Raw genomic sequence first — 15,476 nt, 5'->3', positions numbered from 1 at the left:
GAATGTCAGGAGTGGGAAGGTGAGGAGGAGCAGGTGGAGTGAGGAATGGGAAGGTGAGGGACCAAATGGAGTGTAGGGAATGGGAAGGTGAGGAGGAGATGGAATGTCAGAGGAGTGGGAGAGATGAAGAGGGAGTAGATGGAATGTCAGAGGAGTGGGAAGGTGAGGATGGAGCAAGTGGAGTGTCAGGAATGGGAAGGTGAGGAACAGGTGGAGTGAGGAATGGGAAGGTGAGGGAGCAGGTGGAATGTCAGAGGAATGGGAAGGGCTCCATGAGGGATGTGTGAGGCAGCTGCTAAAAGGCTGGGAAGTTGTTTTGTACTTCCCAGCTCGGCCCTGGCACCATCCCGAAGATCCCAGCTGGGAATTGCTGCTCTTCCCAAGCTGTGAAATCCAGGGATGCATCTGCTGGAGGGAGAGGAGCTGCTGTGAGTGTCTGTGCCCAGAGCCAGCCCACACACAGCTGGAGCTCCTGGCACCCTCGGGGAACTCTGCATGGAAGGGTTTCCATGGATTTGGGCAGGGATCCATGCCAGGTCCGGGAAGCAGTGCCAGCTGTCCCTGGAGCATCCCCACCCAAAATCTGGGATCTGAATCTGGATCTACACCTAAATCTGGGAGGGAGGGGTTCACCTGAGCTCTCTGTGTCTCCCAGGAAGTGAATCCCAGCAGGAAAACTGGGCTCACTGGTGGAGCCCTCGCTCCCAGATCAGGGAAGATCCGGGAATCCAGCTCCAAAAACACCCTTGGGCATTCAGGGAGCTCCAGTCTTACTTCTCAGGCATGGGCTGGTGACTCCTGGACTCCCCTGTTCCCTTTGGAGCATCCCATGGACCACCTTCCCTCCTTTCACCTCCCTCTGGACCCTCAGCTCGGATGTTCCCAGCAAGAAAACCTTCCTTGGCTGCTCTATCTGGGTGGGAATGCACAATTTGAGGTTTATCCCAAGGATTTCAACCCCCAATTCCTGTTGACATCCACCAGGAGATGGATTTAGTGGCCCAAATTCCAGGGGCAGAGGCTGAGCTGAGCCCAGGATCCAGGGGGAAGGGTTGTTATCCCAGGATTCAGCACCAGGGCTGGCACTTGGCTCATGGATTCCTGCTCAGGGGACATGGAGTTGTTATTCCATGGGATCAAAGAGCCCCTGAAGCCTGGGAGGGGAATTGGATGGAGCTGGGCCCAAAGCTCAGCTCTGGGAAGGGCTGGATTCGGGCACATTCCTTGGGCACATTCCTTGGGGAGGATGGTTTGGGACATCCCAAAGGGGTTTGAAACCATTCCAGACCCGAATCCTTCCAACTGTGCCTGAGAAATCTTTTGATCTGTCAGGGAATCATGGAATGATTTGGGTGGGAAGGACTTTAAAGCCCATCTTGTTCCCCCCCCCACCATGGTCAGGGACAATTCCCACTATCCCAAGTTGCTCCAACCTGGCCTTGGACACTTCCAGGGATGGGGAACCTCTGTGGGAGGTGGGAATGACATCCCTGCTGTGGGTCCCTCCCTCTGGAAGGAGCTGCATCCAGGGCTGTTGTCTCCAAAGGAAGCCCTTGGCTTTGGGATGGAGCCCCTGGGGGGGCAGTGGATGTGTGGGATGAGAGCTGAGGGATCCATGGATTCACCCCCTGGCTGGAGCCGTTCAGCAGGACACAGAGAGATCCCCTGGGAGTGTCCAAGGCCAGCTTGGAGAAGAGAAGGTTCCAAGGATTCCTTAAAAACCTTCCAGTGCCTAAAGGGGCTCCAGGAGAGCTGAAGGGGGAACTGGGACAAGGGATGGAGGGATAGGACACAGGGAATGGCTTCCCACTGCCAGAGGGAGGGTTAGGTGGGATATTGGGAAGGAATTCCTGGCTGGGAGGGTGGGGAGGGACTGGGATGGAATTCCCAGAGAAGCTGTGGCTGCTCCAGCCCTGGAAGTGTCCAAGGGTTTCCCGGAGGTGGGATCACACCCCTGGATAAATCCCAGGATAGTGAGGGAGATCCTGGAGCACTCGGAGCTGATTATGGATCCGGGGAAGGGAATGGAGCTGGGAAGGAGCTGGAGCAGCTGCAGGAGCTGGGGGGGCTCATCCTGGAGAAAAGGAGGCTCAGGGGGGACCTTCTCCCTCTCCACAACTCCCTGGAAAGAGGTTGGAGCTGGGGAAGTCGGGCTCTGCTCCCAGGGAACAAGGGACAGGACGAGAGGGAACAGCCTCAAGCTGTGCTAGGGGAGGGTCAGGACGGATATCAGGGAAAATTCCTTCGTGGAAAGGGTTGTCAAGCTCTGGAAGGGGCTTCCCGGGGCAGGGGTGGAGTTCCCATCCCTGGAAGTGCCCCAAAAACCCGTGGATGTGGCCCTTGGGGACACGGGTGGCCGTGGCAGCGCTGGGGGATGATTGGACTCCGTGGGCTCAGAGGTTCTTTCCCACCTTTCCCATTCCCTGATTCCCAGGTGCCGGGCACTCCTCAGTCCTTGCCGGTGGCTCCCAACCCCGGGATGTCTCCAAGGGAAGCGGAGTTGCCATGGGAATGGTGACTCACCGCTTTTCCAGCACCAGAAGCTGCTCCGGGAGAAGCTCTGACATTCCGGGGGCGTCTCCCTGTTCCCCCTCATCCCCTGGATACCGTGGGATCCACCTGGATACCGTGGGATCCACCTGGATGCCATGGGATCCACCTGGATACTGTGGGATCCACCTGGATACTGTGGGATCCACCTGGATGCAGGGACTTGGTTTCCCCCCCCTCCAAGCTCTGGGAAGAAAAGGGTTTCCCAGCTCGGGCTCCACCTGCTTTTCCCTTTAAACCTGGGGGGTTTCTCCCTCTTTTTCCTCATCTCCATTTAGGTCTTGGGAAGGGGAATTGGTGACTCAAGGGATTCTGGAATGTGGGATGTGCCCGGAAGAGCCTGAGGCAAAATCCTTTGGGATTTGAGGCTGGAATGGGGGGGCTGAGCAGCGAAACCAGGGGAAGGGGTTGAGGTTTTTGGGGTGGAAGGAGAGGAGCTTTAAGGTCCCTCCCAACCCAAACCGTGCCAGAATTCCATGAGATTTCCCACTGGGAAGGAGGGACCTTTCCCCCCTGTTATCCCCAAGCACTCAGGGCTGTTCTGTTGGAATTTGAACATCTTGAGTCTCTTCACAGCCCAAACCCCTTCCCTGAAGATCCTCTTTGGCCATTTCCCACTTTTTGGCCCGATTTGGCTGGAATGGGATCGGGATGGAACGGGATGGGATCCCTCCATGCACTTTGCTCCTCTCTTCCTGCCCCACAGTCATTCCTTAGGAATTTCCTCCTCCCTGGCCTTCCTGGAATGGGGAGTTGCTCCTTCCCAGCCCTCAGCAGGTGGAATTCTCCCTGTGGAACTCCAGCTCCAGGGAATTCCTGTGCCAATCCCTCATTTAGGAACAACTCATTAGAGGGTGAAGGGTTTTTTTGGATGAGCTGGTTTCCATCTCCAGCTCCACGGAGCAGCAGCTGCCCCTCCAGGTGCTCAAATCATCAACCAGACCCCCTGAGATGGTTTTTTTTTTGGGCAGGGAACAATTCCAGGATGATTTTCCTCCTTTTTTAGATGAGATCCAAGCTCTGGGAGCTCTCCCTGGGGCTTAGTCAGGCTCGTTGGAGGGATGAGTTATTGGGAATGTGTGGATTCTTCTGGCTGTGACTGTCCCTCCAAATATACATATTTAAAAAAAAAAAAAAAGCTTAATTAAGGCAAATGCTTTAAGAATATTTTTCTCCCCCCCCACACACACCCACACACCCACGTTTTCCCAGAAAGCACAGGGAGGAAATTCCACCTTGAGAGGCTCTTCCTGGCACAGGGAAGCCGTGGCTGCCCCATCCCTGGGAATGTCCAAGGCCAGGTTGGAGAAGAAAAGGTTCCAAGGATTCCTTAAAACCCTTCCAGGGCCTAAAGGGGCTCCAGGAGAGCTGGAGAGGGAGCTGGGATGAGGGATGGAGGGACAGGACACAGGGAATGGCTTCAAAGTGAAAGAGGGGAAATTTAGATGGGATATTGGGAAGGAATTCCTGGCTGTGAGGGTGGGGAGGACCTGGGATGGAATTCCCAGAGAAGCTGTGGCTGCTCCATCCCTGGAAGTGTCCAAGCCCAGGTTGGAGAAGAAAAGATTCCAAGGATTCCTTAAACCCCTTCCAGAGCCTAAAGGGGCTCCCGGAGAGCTGGAGAGGGAACTGGGACAAGGGATGGAGGTTCAGGACACAGGGAATGGCTTCCCACTGCCAGAGGGAGGGTTAGATGGGATATTGGGAAGGAATTCCTGGCTGTGAGGGTGGGGAGGGACTGGGATGGAATTCCCAGAGAAGCTGTGGCTGCCCCTGGATCCCTGGAAGTGTCCAAGGCCAGGTTGGAGCACCCTGGGATAGTGGAAGGTGTCCCATGGCAGGAGCTGGACCTGGATGAACTTTAAGGTCCCTCCCAACCCAACCCAATCCATGATTCCCTGATTCCACCAAGTGAAGCTTTAGGAATAGGTGGGATGGTCCCTCACGGCCACGTGGCCGAGCTCTGGGAATTCCAAGGTTTGGAAGGTGCTCCTGCTCCCCTTGGAGCCCCTGAAACTGTGGAATCACCAGGAGGACAGGGAGAGCATCCTTAAAAAACCAGCCCCAGATTCCATCAACACTTTGCTTCCCAGAGGGAAAAGTGCTTTGCTCTTCCCAACCCCACATCCAAAGGGTGTGGAGGCAAAAGGAGGAGCATCCTGACACGGCATTCCCGCTCCAGAGGAGCAGGGTTCCCACCTGGAACACACCTCAAACCTCGGTCTGGCGGCAGCAGGACACAAAAAGCTTTGGGAAAGCTCCCATGGATGCCCCTGGAAGAGGCTGGGAATGCCCCAGGGAGGCAGGATCCAGCACATTCCCGTTATCCCTTCAAAGCCGAGCCACTCTCAAGTCAGTTTTGGTTTTCCAAACAACCCTGGGCAGAGGAAGGGAGAGGAATCCCTGGATGTTATTTTGTCCTTGGTGTCCATTTTGCTTTTCCCTGGGATGCTCCAAAGCGGCTGGAATTCCTTTCCCTTCTGCTGCTGATTGGGAACGGGAGCTGTTTGATGGGATTTCCATCCCTTTGGAACCGGGAGAAGGAACAACTTCCAAAAACATCCCCCCTTTTTTAACTTCAGGGAAGCGTTTTCCTGAAAATTTAGGGATGCAGGGGGTGGGGTACACTGGGGGAATTTTAGGGATGCAGGGGATGTGGGGGAAATTTAGGGATACAGGGAATGCAGTGCCCTGGGGATGCAGGGGATGTGATACCCTCTGGGAATTTTAGGGATGCAGGGGGGTGTTTTCCACTGAAAACCCGGTGGGATTTTGATGGAATCCTTTCCCCCTCACGCCGGGAATTTGCTCTGGGAAAAGACGCGAGATCCAAACCCCTCCCAACCCCGACAGGCTCTGATTGCAGCCAGGTCTCCCCGGAGCTCCGATTTCCCTGGAAAACGGGAATCCAGCGGCTGGATCCGTGTCTCCCTTCCCTTCCATGGGGTCTCTCCCTCCGTCTCTCATTCCGAGGGTTGGGATGTGGCTCTGCCCCGAGGAAGGACGAGCCCCGCAGTCTCCCTTGGCACCATCACGTCCCGTTTTTCCCGGGAATGTCTCGCATCCTTGGCCGCGCTCTCCCGTTGCCATGGAGACGCTGAAGCCGCGCGCCCGGCAACACTTTTCCAGGATTTTTTTTTCCTTTTTTTTTTTTTTTTAAATGTCTGGATGACTCGGGCTGTGCCCAGAGCAAGGGCTAATTAGCAGAGCGAGCTAATTGGAAGCCAATTAATGTTTGTGAATTTTTCGGGGGGGAAGAAGAGCCCTGTCAGAGCCAATCCCTGCTCCAAGGGCCACGTGGCACCTCTTCCCATTCCCAACCTAAATGATTCCACGTGGGATGGAGCCAAGTTGGGGGGGGTTCACTGGAGAAGGGAAGGCTCCAGGGAGACCTTGGAGCCACTTCCAGGGCCTAAAGGGGCTCCAGGAGAGCTGGAGAGGGATTTGGGATGAGGGATGGAGGGACAGGACACAGGGAATGGCTTCGAAGTGAAAGAGGGGAAGTTTAGGTGGGATATTGGGCAGGAATTCCTGGCTGAGGGTGGGGAGGGGCTGGGATGGAATTCCCAGAGAAGCTGTGGCTGCCCCATCCCTGGAATTGTCCAAGGCCAGGCTGGAGAAGGGAAGGATCCAGGGAAACCTTGGAGCCCCTTTCAAGGCTTAAAGGGGCTCCAGGAGAGCTGGAGAGGGACTTGGGATGGATTAGGGATCACATCCCACAGGTCCAGCTCCCAGGAAAGGCTTGATCCGCTCTGCAGGGTCAGGGAGCTTGGAAAACAAGGACTTTGCAGGAATTCTGGCCCCTGTGCCAAGGTGGGAAGTGTCACCATCCGGAGCAGGAGCCACAGGTGACCCCCGTGGGGTGGATCCAGAGGGAGGGATCCAGAGGGGTGAATTCAGAGGGGTGGATCCAGAGGGGTGGATCCAGAGGGAAGGATCCAGTGTGGTGGATCCACAGGGATGGATCCAGAGGGATGAATCCAGAGGGGTGCATCCAGAGGGAAGGATCCAGAGGGATGGATCCAGAGGGGTGGATCCACCCCCGACCCTCCCTCAGGGCCATCACCCTCCCCACAGCTCCACTCACTCCTTGTACATCCCCCCCGGCACCACCAAATTCCCACTTCCCTGGCCCCACAGAATTCCCTCACTCCCCACACTTCCCTGCATCCCTGCACCTCTGCATCCCCTTGTACCCCCAGGGTACCACATTCCCTGTATCCCTAAAATTCCCCGAGGGTACCACACCCCCTGCATCCCTAAAACTCCCTCAGGGTGCCACACCCTCTGCATTCCTAAAATTCCCAGAGGGTACCACACCCTCTGCATCCCTAAAATTCCAAGAGGGTATCACATCCCCTGCATCCCCCTGCATCCCCAGGGTACCCCATCCCCTGCATCCCTAAAATTCCCAGAGGGTATCACATTCCCTGCATCCCTAAAATTCCCCCAGGGCACCCCATTATCTGCATCCCATTGTACCCCCAGAGTACCACACCCACCTGCATCCCTAAAATTCCCAGAGAGCATCACACCCTCTGCAATTCCCTTGTACCCCCAGGGTACCCCATCCCCTACATCCCTAAATTTCCCAGGGGGTATCACATCCCCTGCATCCCTAAAATTCCCCCAAGGCACCCCATTATCTGCATCCCCCTGCATCCCCAGGGTACCACATTCCCTGTATCCCTAAATTTCCCCCAGGGCACCACATCCCCTGCATCCCTAAAATCCCCCCCCCCCCGTACCACACCCCTGCCACTCCATCCCCCACCCCCTTCCCGCATCCCCACGTTATCCCATCCCCTCCCCCGCCACCTTCCCCTCCCTCCCCCGCATCCCCGCGCTCCCACCTCCCCCGCATCCAGCCCCGCACGCTTCCCACCCCCTCCTCCTGTGGCTGCATCCCCCCCCCGAACCCTCCACTCCCCGTACCACACCCCCCGCATCCCTCCCTCCATCCCCCGCATCCCTGATCCCTCCATCCCCCGCATCCCTGATCCCTCCATCCCCCGCATCCCTCCATCTCTCCATCCCCTGCATCCCTCCATCCCCCATATCCCGCATCCCTCCATCCCCCCGCATCCCTCTCCCCCCCCCCCCCCCCCCCCCCCCCCCCCCCCCCCCCCCCCCCCCCCACGCATCCCGCATCCCTCCACCCCGTATTCCCAACACTCCGCCCCCCCAAAATCCCGTCCCCACCTCCCGCAGCCCAATCAGGGCCGCTCGGAGGAATTCAAACCCCGGCCCCGCAAGAGCCGGCGGCGGCTCCGCTCCCGCGGCCGGGGGGAAAGGCTGCGCTGGGGAGACACCGGGATCGGGATCGGGATCGGGAACAGGAGCGGGGCCGGTCCGGATGGGCGCGGGGAGCGGTGGGGCGGGCGCGGCCCCCGCCCATCGCCCGGAGCGCAGGTGAGTCCGGGGGGCACCGGGAGGGCACCGGGGGGGCATCGAGGGGGCATCGAGGGGGCTCCCGGCAAAGTTTGGTGGCGGAGGGGGGACACAAATCGCTGCCGGAGCCCCCAAAGCCACCCCCGTGCGGGGCCGGGGGGTCCGGAGGGGTGCGGTGGGTTCCCCCCCCCCGGGGGGCTCTGAGAGCCCGCGGGAGGGAGAGGAGAGAAAAAAGGGATTTTGGGCCGAAATATCGCTGTTAAATTAAAAAAAAACCAACCAAAACAACTGTGGGATGAGCGTTTGGGGAAGAAGGAGAAAACACGGAATTCCTGCAGCTGCTGCAAAGCTGCTGGTTTGGGAATTCTTCCTGGAGACCCCGAGCGCTGAGGGGATTTGGGGGTGCCCGCCCCTGATCCGGGAAACGGGAAGAGGGGGCGGCTGAGGGAAAGTTTGGGATGAAACGGAGCCGCCTCGTCCCTCCTGGAGCCGTGGGGGGCTGGGCGGGAGCCGGGCGGATCCCAGGGAGCCCCGGGATAACGGGATGAGCCCCAGGATAACGGGATGAGCCCCGGGATAACGGGATGAGCCGCGGAGCCGCCCCACGCAGGAGCCGGTGGGAATTCACTCCCAGCCCCCCTCGGGAAGAGTTGGGAGCTCCCTGGGAGTGTCAGCGAGCCCCGGCGGCGGCGGAGGGAATTCGGGAAGTCTGGGCTTGCCGGAGGCAGTTTTTGGTGCAGAGCCTCGTGTCCAACATGAGATCGAGCTCCGGCAGCGCCGGGCGGGGGTTTGGCGGAGATTTGGGGCTTCCCGGCGCTGGGTTCCCATCCTGCCATTCCTGCCGTTCCTGCTTTCTCCCGGCTGTTGTTACGTGGCATAAATCTGCTCCAGGGGTTGCTCCGGGGTGGTTCTGGCGGTGCCAGGGCAGGGCTGGGTGTGGGACGGGCGGTGGGGATCGTTGTCCTGGCGAAGGGATGGGTGGGAAGCATCCCTGCCCTGGTGACTCTGGAGCCCCAGCCTGCTCCTGGCAGGCAGTAAACGCCCAGATCCCCGCGATTTTGCTTGGGAAGCTCCGGGAGGCTGCTTGGGAATGCGTTCAGGGTGGCTCCCCACGGCTCCAGTGCCCGGGAGGGGAAGGGAGAGACCTGGAATCATCCCCCCAACCTGCAGGGGTGGAACATCCAACCCTCAGGGCCCCCCGGGAAGGATGGGAGAAGAGGAGACGGACTCAGAGAGCTTGAGGCTGGATATCAGGGAAAAAATTTTTCATGGAAAGGGTGGTCAGGCACTGGCACAGCTGCCCAGGGCAGGGGTGGAGTCCCCATCCCCGGAGGGATTTAAAATCCCTGTGGATGTGGCACTTGGGGACGTGGCCTTGGCAGCGCTGGGGGAGCGGCCGGGCTCGATCTCCGAGACCTTTTCCCGGCTGAACAATTCCATAATTCCCTGACTCTGGCCTGCTCTGGGGGCCCGCAGCCGCCCTCCCTGCCTGCTCCCAGCCTGGCAGCAGGACCTGCTGTCCCCAACATGCCACCACCCACCTGTTGCGGGTGGCACCGGCCGGGCAGTGTCGCAGCTCCCGCTGCCAGGGAAATCTGCTCCCTGTTTCCCTGCGGCCCGGCCCTGCCGCAGCGTCACCGGGGCAACATTCCCAGTGCCCAGCAGGGACTGGCACCGGCGACCAGGCAGGGCAGGGCTGGAGCACCAGCAGGACGGGGGCGGGCGCCGGAAAAAAGCCGGAGGGTTGGAGCGGCAGCCGCGGGGTTGTTTTTTTAATCGGCTCCCTGCTCTCCTCCCTCCCTGCCACGGGTGACAGGAGCTGGTGACATCCTCTGGCTCGTGGCTCTGAACTCTCTGGAGCTGCCAACTGTCAGTAAATCCCGAGCCGTGTTGGTTTTTTTTTTTGGGAACAGCTGCTCCCGGGGAAGGAAGGAAGCGCCGTCAGGGCTGTCGGAGACGCTCGGGTTCCGCCGCAAAATGTTCTCTCCAGGCAGGAAAATTGATGGGAGCTGAATCTGATATTCTGGAGGGGAACTTAATGGCCATTAGGCTGGTTCTCTGCGGCCCTGAGTGCAGGGGTTTGAGTCAGGATTAAAGGATGGGGGAAGTGCTGTCTGAGTCAGGATTGAAGGATGGGGGAAGAGGGATGTGCTGGATGAGTGGGGGTTGCTCCAGGGTGGAGAATGGGGAGCTGGAGAGGAGCTGGGAGGCTGGAGGTGGCAGGGGGAGGTGGCACCTGCAGGGCACAGAGCTGTGGTGACCCCAAGGGTGACCCAAAATGTGGGTCTGAAATGGCCACACCCCAGGGATCAGCATCCCTGGAATCCCAGATCCCGGCTCTGCTCCCGGGATTTGGTCCCTCTGCTGTCCCGAGGTCCCTCTGGTTGTGCTGCTGGGCCAGAGCAGCTCCTGGGAGAGGACCAGGATCTGGCTGTGCCTGGACAGTGGTATCTACTGTGTCCATGAGCCTTTCCAGCCTGGATTTGGCTCCTGGAGCTGCTGGGAACAGCAGCCTCCACTCCATCCATTGGCCCTTCCAGCTTGGATTCGGCTCCTGGAGCTGCCTTGTGCTGCCACTTCCCAGGCTTTGCAGCAGGGACCTCACCCCAGCTCCTGGAGTGGCTTTTGCCCACTCCCATCTGTCCCTGCTCGGTGACATCCAGCCAGTCCTTCTTCCTAGGAAAACACGCCCCTTCTCCCTGGAAATGAGCCCCGTGGAGCTGCCCAAGGTGGGAAACGCTCCTGAGCCCGGAGCCCTGAGTTCCTGGGGAAGTGCCCGAATTCCCAGGATGTCCTGCCGGCGCAGACCTGCATTGCAGGGCCGGGATTTTGTCCTTAATTGCTGTGCTAACGGCCTGTGCTAACGAGGGGATTAAGGCCCTGGAAGGGCGAGTGGTGCCCGCCAACTTTCCAAGGTCTCGTGTTTTATAACACTCTCTTCCTTCCCTCATCCCTGCCCTCCGCCTGGAGCAGCCTCCTGGCTCCCCACGCCGGGATTCAGGGATGCTGGGAATGCACCACGTGCCCCAGAACTCCTTCCCCCCCTCAGCTGCCCGTGGATTGAGGGATGTGGGGATGTCTGGGATGAACCCAGGATGAACCTGGGATGAACCCGGGATGAACCTGGACGCTCCCTGCTCCCTGGTTTCTCCGTCGGGCACTTCTCCAGCAGAAATCAGGATGTGCTCCAGGGCTGGATGTGTTCCCAGGAGGGGGATGAGGGGTCAGGGATGCTCTGCCTGCAAAGGAGGGGCTCTGCTGGATCCCACGGAGCAGGGAGCTGCTCCACCCGGGGGATCCTCCTCATCCCGGGTCGGGAGCACACGGGATGTTCCCCAGGCACCAGCAGAGCTTCCCAAGAGCCTGACTTTGGGGTTGGAGTAAATCCCGTAGGAGCCGTGTGGGATCGGCACCACCCCCTCTGGGAGCAGAGCTCGGCTCATCCCAAGGGACAAACCCCCGTCCCCAGGGGAACTCCTGGAGGTGCCAGGGCCCTGGGCAGACACCACGTGTGCCCGGGCTGCGATTCTCACTTCCAGTAAGAGCAGTCTGGCCAGAGCCAGACCGGGATCCATCCCAACATGCTTCCAGGAACGAGCCTGGAGAGGCGTCTCCCCGCCGGCGCATGGCAGGGAAGTGAATCAGGCAGAGATCAGATGGGAAGCGCTTGGCACGGAGGTGGCACAAAGTGTCCTGGCACGGGGGGAGCACGGGCAGGAGCAGCTCTGCCCTGGGACAGCTGATCCCGGGCACGGCGCCGGGATTGGCGGCTTCCAAAGGAGCCGCAGCCGCGGGGGCGGGGGATGGAGGGGACACCGAATTCCAGAGGGAAGGAGGGTTGGCAGACACACTGTCCTGGATGTCCTGGATGTCCTGGCTGCCTGTCCTGCCCGGGGGTCCTGCCCCACACACCCAGAGCCAGGCTGGCATGGGGGGGTGGGACGTGTTCTGGGATTTGAGTCTGGATCTGTCACAGGGAGTGTGGGAAGTGTTCCAGGATTTGGGTCTGGATCTGGCACAGGAGATTTAGGAAGAAGAAGTATTCCAGGATCTGGGGTCTCAATCTGACGTGGGGGATTTAGGAAGGGGAAGTATTCCAGGATTTGGGGTTTGGATCTGGCACAGGGCATATGGGAAGAGGAATTGTTCCAGGATTTGGGGTCTGGATCTGACACAGGGGGTGTGAGAGGGGGAAGTGTCGCAGGATTTGGGGTCTGGATTTGGCACGGGGGAGTGGGAAGTGTTCCAGGATTTGGGTCTGGATCTGGCATAGGGGGTGTGGGAAGGGGAAGTGTTATAGCAGTGGGTGGAAGGATTTGGGGTCTGGATCTAGCACAGGAAATGTGGGAAGTGTTTCAGGATTTAGGTCTGGATATGGCACAGGGGGGGTGGGAAGGGGAAGTGTTCTGGGATTTGGGGTCTGGATCTGGCACAGTGGATTTAGGAAGAGAAATTGTTCCAGCAGTGGGTGGAAGGATTTCGGTCTGGATTTGGCACAGGGGGTGTGGGAAGGGGAACTATTCCAGGATTTGGGTCTGAATCTGGCACAGGGGACTTAGGAAAGGGAAGTGTTCCAGGGGTGGAAGGATTTGGAGTCTGGATCTGGCACAGAGGGTGTGGGAAGGGGAAGTGTCGCAGGATTTGGGGTCTGGATCTGGCACAGGGGATTTAGGAGAGGGAAATGTTCCAGCAGCAGGATGGAAGGTTTTGGGTCTGGATCTGGTACAGGGGATTTAGGAAAGGGAATTGTTCCAGGATTTGGGATCTGGATCTGGCACAGGAAATGTGGGAAGTGTTCCAGGATTTGGGTCTGCATCTGGCACAGGGGATGTAGGAAGGGGAAGTGTTCCAGCAGAAGGATGGAAGGATTTGGGATCTGGATCTGGCACAGGGGGTGTGGGAAGGGGAAGTGTTCTGGGATTTGGGGTCTGGATCTGGCACAGTGGATTTAGGAAGGGGAATTGTTCCAGCAGTGGGTGGATTTGGGGTCTGGATCTGGGGATGCTCCTTCCCTCCCACTGTCCTGTTCGTGTCCCATTCCAGTCCCATTCCAGCCCAGGCTCATCCCTGGCATCCCCATGTTCTCCCAGTTTCTGCTGGGGTGGGAATGTGGTGCTGGATCATTGGGATCCACTGGGATCCAGGGCACTGCTGGCTCTGTCCCATTCCTGGCTTCCCTAATCCCGTTCCTCTCCCAGCTCTGTCCACCCCCAGCACATCCCTGGAGCAGCCTCTGGATCTGGGGAGGCTCCAGAAGATCCACCAGCAGCTCCCAGTTCCTTTCCCTGCCTGACTGGTTTGTGGATATGCGGGTTGGGCTCCGGGAATGGTTCGGATTCCGGGAACTGTGGCAGGAGATTTGATCCCCGGGGGAAGCAGAAATGGGAGATAACATCCCTTGGAGTGCTCAGCATGGGAACGGCATCGATTCCCGGGAGCTGCAGCCCCGGCCCTGGAATCGATCCGCGTTTTTAGCGGCTCAGCTCGGCCCAGGGAGAGGTTTGGATGCGGAGAGGGAGGAGGAGGAGGAGGAGGAGGAGGAGGAGGAGGAGGAGGAGCAGCTCCCCAGCTCTCCTGTTTGCTCCTGCAGCATCACCCACCTGCTGGAAAAACCGGGAGGGGTTTTATCCAGGTTAAAACATTCCCGGGGGAAAGGCTGGGACAATCCAGCAGGGATTCGCTCCTCTCCTTCTTCTGCTTCCATATGCCTCTGGACTGGGTGGGTGGAGGGGCTGAATTCCAAAGGGTTTAACTACCAGGGATGGGAGTTTGCTCCTGTTTCCCAGGATATTGGAAGGGTTGAGAGGATGAATTTCAGAGGGTTTAAGTGCCAGAGATGGGGGTTTGCTCCTGTTTCCTGGGATATTGGATGGGATAAGGGGCTGAATTCCAAAGGGTTTAAGTGTCAGAGGTGGGAGTTTGCTCCTGTTTCCTGGGATGTTCCTCACTGACATCAATCAGCCCACATTGGCTTTGGAAAATTCACTTTTCCCTCGGATTTATTGCTGTGTGGGATGCTGGGTTGGAGAGCACCTGGAATTCCTGTGGCAGAGGAAGCTCTTCCATCCCCTTTCCCCTTTTGGAGCAACCTGGGTTAGTGGAAGGTGTCCCTTTCCATAGAAATAGGTGACATTTCAGGTCCCTCCCAACCCAAACCAGTCCATGACATCCCAAACTGTGTATGTTCACATCCCAAAAAACCACCCTGTGCCTCCTCCTCCTTTTTCCTTCTCCTGGCTGCTCTTCCCTGATGGCAGATGGGACACCCAGAGAAGGAAAAGGGGACAGTCTCCCACGCTGGCACTGCTCGAATGGAGAATTGGAGCAGCTTGGGGGCAAAATTGGAGCTGTTTTGCCCGAACTCTTTGAATAATTCAAATCCTCCAGGAGATCTGGAAACCTGAGAGTAGCCCTGGAGGGGGCACTGCAGCGATTTAAGGCTGATCATGGTGATTTAATCACCATTTAAATGAGTGTTATCTCTTTTCCTCTCCGACTTGGAGCCGCAGTCCAACACCCCCGCTGGGATTCGGCGCGGCCGCCGCTCATCCGAGCGGGAATGTCAGGGAATGAATCATAGAATCAGAGAATCACGGAATTATAGAATTATAGAATCAGAGAATCAGCCGGGTTGGAAGGGACCTCCCAGATCATCAATCCAACCCTTGATCCAACCCCGCTGTGGTTCCCAGCCCATGGCACTGATGCCACATCCAGTCTCAGCTTAAAAACCTCCAGGGATGGAGAATCCCCCACTTCCCTGGGCAGCCCATTCCAATGGCTGAGCACCCTCTCTGCAAAGAAATTCTTCCTAATCTCCAACCTAAACCTCCCCTGGCACAGCTTCAGACCGAGCCCTCTTGTCTTGCTGATGGTTGCCTGGGAAAAGAGACCAACCCCCCCCTGGCTCCCCCCTCCTCCCAGGCAGCTGCAGAGAGTGAGGAGGTCTCCCCTGAGCCTCCTCTTCTCCAGGCTGAACAGCCCCAGCTCCCTCAGCCTCTCCTCACAGCACTTGTGCTCCAGTCCCTTCCCCAGCCTCGTTGCTCTCCTCTGGACCTGCTCCAGCCCCTCAATGTCCTTCCTGAGCTCAGGGCCCAGAACTGGACACAGCACTCCAGGGGTGGCCTCACCAGCGCTGAGTCCAGGGCAAGAATCACTTCCTTGGACCTGTTGGCCACACTGTTCCTGAGCCAGGCCAGGATCCATTGGCCTTCTTGGCCACCTGGGCACACTCTGGCTCCTGTTCAGCTCCCCGTCCATCCCCACTCCCAGCTCCCTTCCTGCCTGGCTGCTCTCCAGCCCCTCTGTCCCAGCCTGGAGCTGCCGGGGGTTGTTGTGGCCAAAGTGCAGGATCCCATTTCAGCCCCACAAGGGGCAGTGCCAGGCTCCAGCTGGGCCCCTGGGCCTGATCTCAGGAGGATTTGTCTCTCCTGCTCAGGGTGGTGCATCCAGCCCTGCCTGGCTCCCTCCCAGCCAGAGCAGAACCGACCGTCCTTCCAGCACCAGGCTGGAATGGAGCGGGATTGGGTGAGATG

This window comes from Corapipo altera, unplaced genomic scaffold, assembly GCF_003945725.1.
Source record: "Corapipo altera isolate COAL_440 unplaced genomic scaffold, ASM394572v1 61338, whole genome shotgun sequence".
In the NCBI taxonomy this organism is placed as follows: domain Eukaryota; kingdom Metazoa; phylum Chordata; class Aves; order Passeriformes; family Pipridae; genus Corapipo; species Corapipo altera.
The sequence above is the reverse complement of the archived record's forward strand: the minus strand, read 5'-3'. Positions refer to the sequence as shown.